This window comes from Eurosta solidaginis, chromosome X, assembly GCF_040869045.1.
Source record: "Eurosta solidaginis isolate ZX-2024a chromosome X, ASM4086904v1, whole genome shotgun sequence".
Classification (NCBI taxonomy): domain Eukaryota; kingdom Metazoa; phylum Arthropoda; class Insecta; order Diptera; family Tephritidae; genus Eurosta; species Eurosta solidaginis.
Window position 1 is genome coordinate 158,019,001 of NC_090324.1, and position 12,410 is coordinate 158,031,410.

Consider the following 12,410-nt stretch of genomic DNA (forward strand, 5'->3'; position numbering starts at 1 on the left):
TTTATTAACCAATAATAAAAGCTTATTTTTAAAAAAGTTTTTTTTTCTTTAATTTTTTTATACTCAGTTGAGCAGAGCTCACAGAGTATATTAAGTTTGATTGGATAACGGTTGGTTGTACATATATAAAGGAATCGAGATAGCTATAGACTTCCATATATCAAAATAATCAGGATCGAAAAAAAATGTGATTGAGCCATGTCCGTCCGTCCGTCCGTCCGTCCGTCCGTTAACACGATAACTTGAGTAAATTTTGAGGTATCTTGATGAAATTTGGTATGTAGGTTCCTGAGCACTCATCTCAGATCGCTATTTAAAATGAACGATATCGGACTATAACCACGCCCACTTTTTCGATATCGAAAATTTCGAAAAACCGAAAAATTGCGATAATTCATTACAAAAGACCGATAAAGCGACGAAACTTGGTAGATGAGTTGAACTTATGACGCAAAATGGAAAATTAGTAAAATTTTGGACAATGAGCGTGGCACCGCCCACTTTTAAAAGAAGGTAATTTAAAACTTTTGCAAGCTGTAATTTGGCAGTCGTTGAAGATATCATGATGAAATTTGGCATGAACGTTACTCTTAATAAAAATTAGCAAAATCGGAGAAGGACCACGCCCACTTTTAAAAAAAATTTTTTTAAAGTAAAATTTTAACAAAATATTTAATATCTTTACAGTATATAAGTAAATTATGTCAAGATTCAACTCCAGTAATGATATGGTGCAACAAAATACAAAAATAAAAGAAAATTTAAAAATGGGCGTGGCTCCGCCCTTTTTCATTTAATTTGTCTAGGATACTTTTAACGCCATAAGTCGAACAAAAATTAACCAATCCTTTTGAAATTTGGTAGGGGCATAGATTTTTTGGCGTTAACTGTTTTCTGTGAAAACGGGCGAAATCGGTTGATGTCACGCCCAGTTTTTATACACAGTCGTCCGTCTGTCCTTCCGCATGGCCGTTAACACGATAACTTGAGCAAAAATCGATATATCTTTACTAAACTCAGTTCACGTACTTATCTGAACTCACTTTATCTTGGTATGAAAAATGAACGAATTCCGACTATGACCACGCCCACTTTTTCGATATCGAAAATTACGAAAAATGAAAAAATTGCCATAATTCTATACCAAATACGAAAAAAGGGATGGAAAATGTTAAGGTAATTGGATTGTTTTATTGACGCGAAATATAACTTTAGAAAAAACTTTATAAAATGGTTGTGACACCTACCATATTAAGTAGAAGAAACTGAAAAAGTTCTGCAGGGCGAAATAAAAAACCCTTAAAATCTTGGCAGGTATTACATTTATAAATAAATTAGCGGTATCCAACAGATGATGTTCTGGGTCACCCTGGTCCACATTTTGGTCGATATCTGGAAAACGCCTTCACATATACAACTACCACCACTCCCTTTTAAAACTCTCATTAATACCTTTAATTTGATACCCATATCGTACAAACTCATTCTAGAGTCACCCCTGGTCCACCTTTATGGCGATATTTCGAAAAGGCGAACACCTATAGAACGAAGGCCCACTCCCTTTTAAAAATACTCATTAACACCTTTCATTTGATACCCATATCGTACAAACAAAGTCTAGAGTCACCCCTGGTCCAGAAAGGCCCACTCCCTCTTAAAATACTCATTAACTCCTTTCGTTTGATACCCATATTGCACAAACGAATTCTAGAGTCACCCCTGGCCCACCTTTATGGCGATATCTCGAAACGGCGTCCACCTATGGAACTAAGGATTACTCCCTTTTAAAATACTCATTAACACCTTTCATTTGATACCCATATCGTACAAACGCATTCTAGAGTCACACCTGGTCCATCTTTATGGCGATATCTCGAAAAGGCGTCCACCTATAGAACTAAGGCCCACTCCCTCTTAAAATACTCATTAACTCTTTTCGTTTGATACCCATATTGCACAAACGAATTCTAGAGTCACCCCTAGTCCACCTTTATGGCGATATCCCAAAAAGGGGTCCACCTATAGAACTAAGCCCTTTTAAAATAATCATTAACACCTTTCGTTTGATACCCATATCATACAAACAAATTCTAAAGTCGCCCCTGGTCCACCTTTATTGCGATATCTCGAAAAGGCGAACACCTATAAAACGAAGGCCCACTCCCTTTTAAAAATACTCATTAACACCTTTCATTTGATACCCATATTGCACAAACGAATTCTAGAGTCACCCCTGGCCCACCTTTGTGGCGATATCTCGAAACGGCGTCCACCTATGGAACTAAGGATTACTCCCTTTTAAAATACTCATTAACACCTTTCATTTGATACCCATATCGTACAAACGCATTCTAGAGTCACACCTGGTCCATCTTTATGGCGATATCTCGAAAAGGCGTCCACCTATAGAACTAAGGCCCACTCCCTCTTAAAATACTCATTAACTCCTTTCGTTTGATACCCATATCGTACAAACAAAGTCTAGAGTCACCCTGGTCCACCTTTATTGCGATACCTCGAAAATGCGTCCACCTATAGAACTAAGGCCCACTCCCTCTTAAAATACTCATTAACTCCTTTCGTTTTATACCCATATTGCACAAACGAATTCTAGAGTCAACCCTGGCCCACCTTTATGGCGATATCTCGAAACGGCGTCCACCTATAGAACTAAGGCTCACTCCCTTTTAAAATACTCATTAACACCTTTCGTTTGATGCCCATATTGTGCAAACAAATTCTAGGGTCACCCCTGGTCCACCTTTATGGCGATATCTCGAAACGGCGTCCACCTATGGAACTAAGGATTACTCCCTTTTAAAATGCTCATTAACACCTTTCATTTGATACCCATATCGTACAAACGCATTCTAGAGTCACCCCTGGTCCATCTTTACGGCGATATCTCGAAAAGGCGTCCATCTATAGAACTTAGGTCCACGCCCTTTTAAAATACTCATTAATACCTTTCATTTGATACCCATATCGTACAAACGCATTCTAGAGTCAACCCTGATCCACCTTTATGGCTATATCCCTAAATGGCGTCCACCTATAGAACTATGGCCCACTCCCTCATAAAATACTCTTTAATGCCTTTCATTTGATACACATGTCATACAAACAGATTCCAGGGTTTCCCTCGGTTCATTTTCCTACATGCTTATTTTCCCTTATGTTGTCACCATAGCTCTCAACTGAGTATGTAATGTTCGGTTACACCCGAACTTAACCTTCCTTACTTGTTTATTTTATATTTATCTTAAAAATCGTTTAGATATGTTCAAATTTCACCAAATGTTTACGTGTATAGCATAAAAAAAAAACCCGAAATGACAACGGCACGATTCTGGACTTATCCAGAGAACCACACAGAAATGATCCCTGCAGGGTACCAAAATGATCCCGAAATAGTCCCGAAAAAGTTCCGAAATGACCCTGACGGGCTTCCGGACGGATATAAAAAAAACATCCAGAAAATATCCAGGAAGGGCCCCAAATTATCCCGACATAGTCCAGAAAAAGTTCGGAAATTACACCGAGGGAATCCACGACGGATCGCGAAAACCATACAGAAATGATTCCGGAAGGGTCTCAAAATGATCTGGAAAAAGTAACAAAAATATACCAAAATGACTCCTATGGCATATGACGGATCCAGAAATGATCTCTGAAGGGTCCCCAAATGATCCAAAAATGGTCCCGAAATGACCCTGATGGGTTCCCATACAGATCCCGAATGCTATCCGGAAATGATGCCGGAAGGGTCCCCAAATGATCCCGTATTAGCCCCGAAAAAGTGCCTGGCGGATCCTGAAAACCATTCAGAAATGATCCCGAAATAGTCCCGAAGAAGTCCCGAAATGACCCTGACGGGATCCCGAACAGATCCCGAAATCCATCCATAAATGATCTTGGAAGGGTCCCAAAATGATCCCGCATTATTCTCGGAAGGTTCAGAAATTACCCTGACGGGATACAGGATGAATCCTGAAAACAACCCTTAAATGATCCCGAAAAAGTCCCGAAATGAGCCTGACGGGATCCCGTACGGATACCAAAAACCATCCGAAAGGCTCCCCAAATGATCCCGCATTAGTCGCGAAATGACCTCGACGGGATTCCTGACTGATCCCGAAAACCATACAGAAATTATGCCGGAAGGGACCCCAAATGATTCCGAAAAAGTCACGAAATGACCCCGACGGGATCCCGGACGGATCCCGAAAACCATACAGAAATGATGCCGGAAAATATCCCAAATGATCCCGAAATAGTACCGAAATGACCCGACGGGATCCCGGACGGATCCCGAAAACCATCCAGAAATGATGCCGGAAAGGTCCTCAAATGATCCCCTAATACTCCCGAAGTGACCCTAATGGGATCCCGGACGGATTCCGAAAACCATCAAGAAATGATGGCGAAAGGGTTCTCAAGTGATACCGTATTAGTCGCGAAAAAGTCCCGAAATGATCCCGACGGGATCCCGGGCGGATACCGAAAAAGATCTAGAAATGATGCCGGAAGGTACCCCAAATGATCCCGAAAGAGTCCGGAAATGACCCCGACGGGATCCCGCACTAATCCTGAAGACCATCCAGAAATGAGGCTGGAAGGGACCCCAAGTGATCCCGAAAAGGTTCCGAAACGACCCCGACGGGATCCCGAACGGATACCGAAAACCATCCAGAAATGATGCCGAAAGGGTCCCCAAATGATCCCGTATTAGTATAGAAAAAGTCCCGAGATGATCCCGAAGGGATCTCGGACGGATCTCGAAAAAGATCTAGAAATGATACCGGAAGATACCCCAAATGATCCCGAAAGAGTCCGGAAAAGACCCCGACGGGATCCCGGACTAATCCTGAAAACCATCCAGAAATGAGGCTGGAAGAGACCCCAAGTGATCCCGAAAAGTTCCCGAAATGACCCCGACGGGATCCCGAACGGATACCGAAAACCATCCAGAAATGATGCCGGAAAGGTCCTCAAATGATCCCCTAATAGCCCCGAAATGACCCTGACGGGTTTCCGATAATCAAGAAATGATGCCGGAAGGGTCCCCAACTGATCCCGAAATAATACAGAAAAAGTCAGCAAATGACCCCTAAAGGGTCCCCAAAAGATCCCGAAAAAGTCCCGAAATTACCCTTATGGGTTCCCAAACAGATTCCGAAATCCATCCACAAATGATGCCGGAAGGGTCACCAAATGATCCCGTATTAGCCCCGAAAAGTACCGGGCGTATCCTGAAATACCCCAAATGTTCCCTAAATAGCCCCGAAAAGATCAAGGCGGAATCCCGGACGGATCCCGAAAACCATCCAGAAATTATACCGGAAGGGTCTCGATATGACCCTAAGGGGATTACAAATAAAGTGAAGCTAATTATAAAACCATGTTAATAAGGCAGCAGGTGCGTTGGAGCGAATGAAGAGTTAAAAAGAAACATACAGGTAAAGCTAATAAAAGCGTGCTAATAAAAACTATTGAAGGAGGGTGGATGGCGGGAGGGGAAGCAGAGGACCACTGATCGTTTTTCCAAAATTGTTTAGATCTGTATGTGCCAGATACCAAAAACTTCTGATTTAGGAGAAAATTTATATTGAATTATAACAATTTATAGATTGTGTACCAGAGCGGGAGATGATGGGGCGGGGGATGCAGGGTGTCACTGCTCACTTTGTAAGCCCTCGACTTATTTTACCCATTGAGTTTGTAATATTGGTGAAGGTCAGTATACGTAAAATTATAATGTATAAAAATTGTTAAAAAGTAATTATTGAAGGGGTCGTGGATCCCCTACCCCCCTTTCCATGTTCGAAAAAATTTCGCCAGTAGACTATTGTCTATCTGTGTCCCACATTTCATCAAAATCCGTGTAGCCGTTCTGGCGTGATTCAGTCACAAAGACGAAAAAATATAATTAAATTATAAATATTCCTAGGGGACGTGGATTCAAAATTTTTTCAAATATAGCTAGTAGATCCTTCTAGTCTATTGGCTATATGTGTGCAAAATTTCATCCAAATCCGTCCAGCCGTTCTTGCGTGATAGAGTCACAAAAACAAACGTCTGGACACACAAACATCCAAACTTTCCCATTTATAATATATATTAGAATTAGACTAGCCTATATCCGCATTTTCATTACGGCCATAAACGCCCCTAATGCTCCTTAACTAATTGCCATTATTGACCCGCACAGTGTTGTTATGATTGTAGGGAATAGAAGTGAGAAGCGCAGAGGTAACAGTAGCAACACGAATAGTAGCAGTATTACTATCATATGGGGTGGCCATGCGACTAGCATAAGTTATGTTGTTAGACGGCGCGACTGCCGGCATAGAGGAACAGCAGAAAGAGAGATAGCCGAGGTAACACTGTCAGCTACAGCAGTGTTAGCTATGCTATAGATTGGATTAAACGTCTTAGAGGGATTAATACTGTCAACAGTGCCAACAACACTCTTTGCGACCGAAACTTTATCAGCTGTCACTTTAATAGGCTTCTTATTATTGCTCAATTCGACAATTGGAGCACCATTATCCCGGATATTCTTCTTGCCGACATCGACTGCCTTGACAGAATTATCTTTGCTACCATTCTTTGCTCTATCTTTACTCGCATTTTCGTTTTTGTTATTGATTTTTGTGTTTCTGTGTTTGCTCGCACTATGACGCAGATCAGTGAGTTGTGATGAGAACGAGGCAAGCGCACCAGCAAAACCTTCATCGAAAAGCTTACATAAATTAGTAAGCTCAGAGCGCACAAGTTCCATTTCACCTAATAACCGGTTTTTATCTGCTTGTAGAGAGTGTATGCACGCAATTGCACCGGCCTGCTCTGCTCGCAGACTTTCCAGTTCAGCAAGAATAGTTAATAACACTTGATGTAGATCATTATAATTTGCACAATTTATTTGGGGTCATGCTGTTGTTGTTGTTGATGATGTTGTTGTTGTACGGCGACAGCATTACGCGGAGATAGACCAACATCACGATGAGCAGCAGCACACTCGTCACAAATATAAATTTCATCAGTGCATTTGAAATAATCCAAATCAGCAGCCAAAGTGCCAACAACACAATGCAAGTGATACACTTTTTTGCACTTCTCACACTGCACATTGCTTTGAGTGTGTTCAACTTTATTTCTACAAAGGCAAGGCATAATTGGGCGTAAATTAAAGCTAGACAAATGGAACTATGTATGTAACAACGTTGGAAAAATACCAAGAGAGGCTGACTCAAGCACAAATCGTTTATAAATAAATTGATTGTTTAAATATCAAATTGTTTTATAATTTCATGCATTTGTGTTACACAAAATTGATTGTTTCAAATTTTAATTTGCAATTAGTAATTAGCAATACAAAAATTAAACAGATAGAGCAAACGAAAATCATAGGCACAGAGCTCGAGTAAAAACACGTCCGTACACGGCAAAGACTGTTTCGTATGTTTCGTTTCTGTCTAATGTATTGTAACGAATTTACTGCAAATCCTCGTATTTGCAACCTTCTGCTAAGCTCGAATCACTAAACTGCTGAATAAATAACACCACTATTTAGTAATGAAAAATCGTCTTTTTTAAATTACTTCACAATAAATAACTCTACTATTGCTAGACAGATAGCGTGCTTAATCAATACTGACGCTCGCGCCTCTAATGGTGTCGCCTTTTATGTATGGTTTACTCGTTGACATTTTTAGGTGGTTCTGTTCTAGAATCTACTAGTTGCTTATCTGCTATAAGTTTCTTAGCTACAAATACAGATGCACAATTTTTATAGCTTCTCTCACCGCTCATGCGCGTGTGTTTGTGAGCGACACTTCCACAATTATATTGCATGTCTCAAATAAAATGTCTGCATGTGTTTGTGCGTTGCTTCTCCGGTACGTGTACGTACATATATGTAGACACAATGATTGAATTATTGATGTGCATCAAGTCACTGCTTAGCATCGGCTTGGTGATGGCAGTAGCCCTTAGTGTTGCTAATATTCGTAACACTGCCCTCCACGTAAGTCTAATCGTCCCGATCAGACAAATCTCTCGATTTAAACGCCTCCTCCACCAGCACTCGCTTACTGCTGAACCCTTTTTCCAAACTGAACTTAAGTGGCACATCCTGATTCTCATAACGCATCACCTTTCCAATTAATATCTCACAAACTACTTCTCCTTGGATTTGATTATACTCGCCAGTGACCGTACGTAACCTTGCTCCAGGTAACGGTTTTACTCTTCTGTTGACCAAGTCAGATCGGATGAAGGAATTAGATGCGCCCGTATCTACAGTCAGTACACATTCCTTGCCATCGACATTTCCTCTGACGGTAAGACTGCTTGATTTCCTTCCAATTTGCGACACAGATATCACAGGACATTCAATAGCTGTGGCAAGTTTTCGTTCTTTACATCTGACACGCTCTTGCTCATCTCCTCCAGCTTCGCGTTTACGGCCACCCACATTGTTGGAACTATTAGGACCAAGATCGCAATGACCTGCAATGTGACCGGGCTTCCCGCATTTGAAGCATTTGATAACTCTTTCACTCCGCTTTTGCGATCCTTTCAGCGCCTCCAATATTGCGTCTACCCACTCTGGCCTTTCTACTTCCACACGGCGTGCTTTGAAAACTGGCTTACACAGAAACGACTCTGTTTCCTGAATCAGAGCTTGTGAAACCGTTTCTGCAAATGTTGGCTTTGGGTTTGCGTATGCAGCTCGCTTTGTTTCGACGTCCCGAATGCCATTTATAAAGCTCTGAATCTTTACCCTTTCAGTGTATTCTACGGGTGCGCCCGCATTCGCTAAATGTGCCAGCCTTTCAATATCCGACGTAAATTCTTGCACTGTTTCACCAGGCCTCTGGAAGCGGTTCAGTAACTCCATTTGTTATATCTATCTCCAATGCCCGGTTCCGTATCGTCTCTCTAGAGCGCTCATCAATGTTTCGTTGTTGTTCCGCTCTCTCTCGAGAATAGTCTGTAGGATTTCAGGAGCAGATCCTTTCAATGCCACGAATAGTGCAGCAACTTTATCTTCAGCACTGCAGTTGTTCACTGCTGCGGTCTTCCCAAACTGTATCTTAAACACCTGGAAAGGAACAGAGCCGTCAAAAGAAGGAGTTGTTACCTTCGTATTGCTTGCTGAAACAGTTGGCCGATTTAGTTGCAACTCCTGTATACGATCTCCCAAAGTATGCACCTCCGCCTCGATTTTTCCCTCAAACTGCGTTATTTTCTCGTCCATGCGCGCTTCGAGTTTTGATTATATACGCGCCTCTTGCACTTCGAGTTGTACTGTTATGCGTGTCTCTTGTTCTTTCAGTTTGCTTCCATCTTTGATGTAATCTGTGTCGACATTGTTGAAATACGCGCTTCTTGTGCTTCAATCTTCGATGTTATGCGTGTCTCCCATGATTCCAGTTGAGATGACATTTGTGACGACATTTCTGAAATGCGTGCCTCCTGTGCTTCCATCTTGGATGTTAAACGTGTCTCTTGCGATTCCAGCTGAGATGCCACTGTCGATGTTTGAGCAGTTATTGCAGCCAATATCATGTTCAAGTCTCTGCTCGTAACTGTCTGCGATGTTTCGTTTTTCTCTTAAATTTTTGTTATTATCTCGTCGACATCAAGATGAAAGACATAATCTTCCACGTTAGTTCCTTCTGTTTCCATTGCCTCTCATAGTCGTGCCTGAAGTTCGAGTATAATGCCGGTTGTATTCAGTACACGGCTCTCCAACTCCTTCTTCCGTTGCTGGATCTTCAATTCACTGAACTTTGCAATGTATTTGTTGTCCTCTGGAATTTATTCAACAATTCCTCTTCTGACACCAATTGTAACGAATTTACTGCAAATCCTCTTATTTGCAACCTTCTGCTAAGTTCGAATCACTAAACTGTTGAATAAATAACACCACTATTTAGTAATGCAAAATGGTCTTTATTAAAGTACTTCACAATAAATAACTCTACTATTGCTCGACAGATAGCGTGCTTAATCAAAACTGACTCTCACGCATCTACTGGTGTCCCTTTTATACTGTTTGGTTTACTTGTTGACATTTCTAGGTGGTTCTGTTCTAGAATCTACTAGTTGGTTATCTGCTATAAGTTTCTTAGCTATAACTACAGATGCACAAATTTTATAGCCTCTCTCACAGCTCATGCGCGTGTGTTTGTGAGCGACACTTCCACAATTATATTGCATATCTCAGATAAGATATCTGCATGTGTTTGCGCGTTGCTTCTCCGCTACGTGTACGTACATATTTGTAGACACAATGATTGAATTATTGATGTGCATCAAGTCACTGCTTAGCATCGGCTTAGAGATGGCAGTACGCCTTATTGTTGCCAATATTCGTAACAGTATTTTATTTTTTTTATAGAGTAAAAAAAGGACTAAATGATCTGATAACCCTATATGACCCCGAAGTAGTCCGGAAAAAGTTCCTAAATGACCCTGACGGGCTACCGGACGGATCTCAAACACCATTCAGAAAATATCCCGGAAGGGTCCCCCGATATAATCCATAAGTTCAGAAATTACTCTCACGGGTTCCTGGACGGTTCCAAAAATGTTCCTGGAAGGGTTCTAAAATGATCCCGAAATAGTCAGAAAAAAGTCCCGAAATGACCTTCACGGGATCCCGAAAACCATCCAGAGATGATCCCGGAATGATCCCCAAACGATCCCGGAATAGGTCCGAAATAACTCTGACGGGATCCCGGACAGATCCTGAAAGCCATCAAGAAGTGATTCAGGAAGGGTCCCCAAATGATCCCGAAATTGTCCCGAAATACCCTTGCGATTTCCCAAAAACCATTGAGACCCGGAAGGGTCCCAAAATAATCCTGAAAAAGTCCCTAAAAAGTCCAGAAATGACCACGACGGGATACCGGATGGATCCCGAAACCCCTACAGAAATGATGCCGGAAAGGACCCCAAATCATCCCAAAATATTCACGAAAAAGTCTCCAAATTACCCTGACGGGATCCCGGACGAATCCCGAAAATCATTCAATCATGATCCCGGAAGGGTTCCGCAATGAACCCGACGGGATTACAAATAAGGTGAAGCTAATTATAAAAGCATGTTAATAAGGCAGCAGACTCGGTGAAACGAATAAAGAGTTACAAACAAACATACAGGTAAAGGTACTAAAAGCGTGTTAACAAAAACAATTGAACGAGGGAGAATGGCGGAAGGAGAGCGCCACTGATCGTTTTTCCAAAATTGTTGAGATCTCGGTCTGTATGAGCCAGTTACCAAAAATTATTGCTTTAGGCGAAAATTTTTTTCGAGTAATAACAATTTATAGATTTTCACTAGATTGTGGTGGTGGGGAGGGAGGCTGGGGCGGAGGGTGTCACTGCTCACTTTGTAAGCCCTCGACTTATTTGACCCATTGAGTTTGTAATATTGGTAAAGGTCATTATACTTAAATTTATATTGTGCAAAGATTATTAAAAAGTAATTGTTCGAGGGGTCGTCGATCACCCCCTTTCCGTTTTCAAAAATTGTTTAGCCAGTAGACTATTGTCTATCTGTGTCCCAAATTGAGTCACAAAGACAAACATATAAACAACCAAACTTTCGCATTTATAATATTAACTAGTCTTTACCCGCGGCCCGCCCGCAAGGAGAAAATAAAATATATGGGTTATTAACGTTAGCCTGCTTATGAAGTTATCTGCTTAAAAAAATGTGTTTGTCTAATGTATTTTATTTATGTAATAGAGTAAAAAAAATAACTAAATGAGCTGATAACCCTATAGTGCACCAAATGATAGAAAGCCACGAAATGACTACGACGGTATCGCGGACGGATCCCGAACACCATACAGAAATGCTCCCGGAAGGGTCTGATCAATAGAACATAGACACAGTAATGATCCCTGAAGGATACCCAGATGATCGCGAAGTAGTCCCGAAAAAGTTCCGAAATGACACTGACGGGCTCCCGGACAGATCCCAAGCGCCATCAAGAAAATATTCCGACATAGTCCAGAATATGTCCCGAAATGACCCCGACGGGACCCCGTACGGATCCCGAAAACCATCCAGAAATGATCCCGAAATGATTTATTTATTTATTTATTTTATTTTTTTTTCTTCTTACAGCTTATATTAAGCCTGGCTTATATCTATGTATATACTAGCTATACCCGGCGTACGTTGTAACGACCGATATGGAATGAATGTTGCGTTATTTTCTCTGTTTTGTTTGTTAATTATTGTTCTGTAAATTGAATTGAATTTTGTACGCATATTTCGTGAAATTTTCGTTTAAAACATTTTATTACTGTATCTTGTTGTAATGCATGTGGGTACACAATATTTTTGGTTTTTTCGTTCGGTGCAAAGATAAACAAATTTTTTGGCG

At 41.1% G+C, this 12,410-nt stretch overlaps 1 protein-coding gene across 1 annotated transcript in view; it reads right to left on the reverse strand.

The window, feature by feature from the left end:
• toy (twin of eyeless) overlaps nucleotides 1-12,410 on the reverse strand; it is a 1,118,401-nt gene that overhangs the window by 117,346 nt on the left and 988,645 nt on the right. The gene's annotated exons all lie outside the window — the stretch shown is intronic.